The sequence below is a fragment of the Trachymyrmex cornetzi genome, unplaced genomic scaffold (genome assembly GCF_001594075.2).
Source record: "Trachymyrmex cornetzi isolate Tcor2-1 unplaced genomic scaffold, Tcor1.1 scaffold545, whole genome shotgun sequence".
NCBI lineage: Eukaryota > Metazoa > Arthropoda > Insecta > Hymenoptera > Formicidae > Trachymyrmex > Trachymyrmex cornetzi.
Genome location: NW_017299856.1, coordinates 75,871 through 79,424, shown reverse-complemented (window position 1 = coordinate 79,424; position 3,554 = coordinate 75,871). Strand labels below are relative to the sequence as shown.

General features: G+C 34.0%; 1 pseudogene; it reads left to right on the top strand.

Annotated features, from left to right (window-relative positions):
- Positions 1–2,777: 2,777 nt before the first annotated feature.
- On the top strand, positions 2,778–3,473 carry LOC108765809 (uncharacterized; annotated as a pseudogene).
- The last annotated feature ends 81 nt before the right edge of the window (positions 3,474–3,554 follow it).

Below are 3,554 nucleotides of genomic sequence, written 5' to 3'. Positions count from 1 at the left end.
CAAAATGACTGAACCAATATGGCGGACGGAAATATTATGGAAATCTTAAAGATCTTTCGATTACGGCCAAATTTCGTATAAGGGGGATTTAGGGGTCGCTGATCTCAAATCCAAACTAAAAATTTGAAAATTCAAAATGGTTGAATTCTTAAAGGTCTTTCGATTACAGCCAAATTTCGTATAAGGAGGATTTAGGGGTTGCTGATCTCGAATGCGGATTAAAAATTTGAAAATTCAAAATGACTGAATCAATATGGTGGAGGAAAATGCTAAAAGTCTTCCAATTTTAGTGAAATGAAGCATTAGAAGGTTTTCGGGGTTGTTGATGCTGAATCTGATTTTAGAATTTGAAAATTCAAAATGGCTGAATCAATATTGCGGACGGAACTCAAAATTCTCAGATTGTAGTGAAATTTAGCAATTAAGGGTTTTCGGGATCGTTAATTTCTGTTGAAATGTACACGGAAAAAAAGATTCGGCTATAGCAGGCAAAGATATTCAGTTAGTTGAGTTTCAGTTGAAGCAATACATAGTCTGTTCTCATTAACTGAAGCACTGTTTACATTAACAAATGCTTTCGGTTGCGTGTGCGTCTAACAAGAATAATATAGGTGAGCTACGATGGTTAATATAATAACATTATATTTAGTATTTTCTATATAAGTATATATATATATATAAAATAAAATATATTTTAATAATAATTGTACTTCGGAAAACATCGAAGTAATGGATAATAATAATAAAGTCAAAAATTATCTCATAGAATGGGGGTTAGACTCTTATTTGGACATATTCAAAGGTAAGTGATGCAAATGTAAACATAAAATTGGCAAAATAATAATATAATACAAACCAAAACGCGACTGCATATGGTATGTATAGCTGCAATAATTGCATAACCTCATTCTTTTTCTTTTCCTTGTAGACTCTGGAATTGACGAAGAAGTTTTTTGTATATATACAATCAGACATGTTCTTCATTAATATATATCTTATAAATGATTATGCATTTTATACATACATGCTTTTTGTCATTAACTTGAAGTATTGAAATTCAACAATATACATTGCTCAATTTCAATACTTCAAGTTAATGTCAAAAAGCATATATATACGTATAAAATGCATAATCATCTATAAGATGCATTGATTAAGAATATGTCTGACTCTACCGAAAACTTCCTTAAATTAAACAAAATTATTGATTTGTGAAACACGAAATTAATTGCAAAGGCAATCGAAAACTTATCTTCAGCAACCAAAACACCCGATAACGATAGCTGTACTATATAGTTACTATAAATGAGAATGAATGGTTAGAGTGGCAGAACGTCTGTTTCTTATTACTAAAACATTTGATATTATAACCGAGCTATGGTTGACACAAGCTAGACTTTTACCAGAGGCAGCATTGAGATTCGGTTGAGATAACCGAAAACAATTGCCTGAATAGCGGAAACCTTTCATAGGAATTTTTCTGTTCTTACAACCGAGTTTTCATCTGGTCTCCAGAAAACAGAAAATTTCGGTTGTTGTAACCGAAATTCAATTATACGAACCGAATGTTTATATTATTTGTAGTAATAATATTAAAAATCATTTATTCAACATTTATTCATCATTAATATAATATTTATTTATCAACAGTTACTTATTTGCAATAATGATACAAAAAAATATTCATTTAACATTTAATTGTTATTAATATTTATCTGTCATTAGGCATATATTTGCAGAAATAATTTGCAAAAACGTTTATTCATCTCATTTATATAACACTTATATAATTTTTACGTTTCCTTCAATATTTATTTTCAAAAAATATTTTAAGAAACATTTATTTAAACATTTAAGAAAGTTTATTTAATATTAATGTAACATAAATCGGTTTCACCAGTGCCAATTACTGAATTGGCCTTGGAACTGACTAATCGTGTTTGCTGTTTAGTAGAATTGATCACTTATGGTCGACAGTTAATCACCGATTCGGCTTAATCGAGTTGGTGAAACCAGTCCTTTGTATAAATACTAAGTATCCAATCCAATTAATAGTAGTTATAATTTTTCTTCAAGGATGCTCTTATTGAAAGTCTTCTTATTCTAATCTAAGAAATGTCAACTTTAATTCTCTGTCGAAAATTATTACTCTTCGAAAAAAATTAATGTATCAAAAATTAAAATCCAGATACTACAATCTCAACCAATCAAGTTAAATTCTATCAACTTAAAAAGAAAAACACAAATGATACTGTCTCTTGTTAATTACTTAACTCTAACGACATGTATCATTCGTAAAATAGATTTGATATTGAAACCACTCACGTTCTTTCACTAATAGCGGCCTCACTATAAGTATTTGAGAGCATTCGATGAGCCTCAGCCGCAGATTACTTCATATTGAAGAAGAAAATTAAAACTTCCCTCAAATGAGAGAATTTGGCTCGTAAACTGACATTTTCAATCGAGAATAACTTTATGATGCAGATACAAATGGACTAATGTTTCTATGGGGTTATGTTGATAGATGCCCAAGTTTATTGTATGACGTCTATGATCTATTTATTTCGAGCACCACTTACCGCTAAAGCCATCTATAGGAAAACGGCGGAAGCAAAGTTGTACACCTAATAAATCTCGCGGGTATCGAGTTTCCAGTGACATTAAAAAACATTTCGAAATTCGAACATTTGAACGCGCGTCGATCATACGGCATTGAAAATGGACGGGTCCTTCCTCTACACCTCACCGGTGACAAGAAGGAGAAGCACATCAACATGCTGTATCTGCAAAATCCACGCAACGACGATGTGTTTACCCACTTTGCGTGGATAAAGGACCTGTCACGCCTTATGAGCTCGCAACCCAGCAGACAAAAGAACAAGAAATTTTTCTGCGACAGGTAAGTATAATAAGAAAAGTCAATAAAAATTATATTTAAAAAAAGAGTAAAAAATGATTTCTCTATTTTACAGGTGCTTTCATTATTTTCGCTCGAGTGAAAAATTGCAGACGCACGAAGTGGATTGCTAGAAAATCAACAACTGCTCCATTCGATTGCCGAGCGTGGGCGACAAGTGGCTCGAATTCAGTAATCACTGCAACCAGGAACGAGTGCCGTTCATTATTTACGCCGACCTGGAGTGCGTTCTACGTAAGACGGAGCCCAGCAGGGAAGACGCGTCATTGTACGCGTATCAGCGGCACAAAGCTTTAGTATAGGATACGACGTGCACTGTTCGTACGATGACGCGTTATCGTCATATCAGTTCCGTCGCGATAACAATTGCGTCACGTGGTTCGCGCGACAACTCAAAAACTTGGCGAATCGCGTGAAAAATATCATATCCGCCAATGTGCCCATGGAAACGTCGAAAGAACAATGGGAGGCGTACCGTAGCGCGACGCGTTGTCACATCTATGGGAAACTGTTCGCGCCGGACGACACGCGGGTCCGTGATCATTGCCATTAAGGGGATGCTAAAGCAACGGCGGAACTCAATTAAGGTCGATAATACAGATTTAGGAGATTTTATTGGAAAATCGATGTAAGA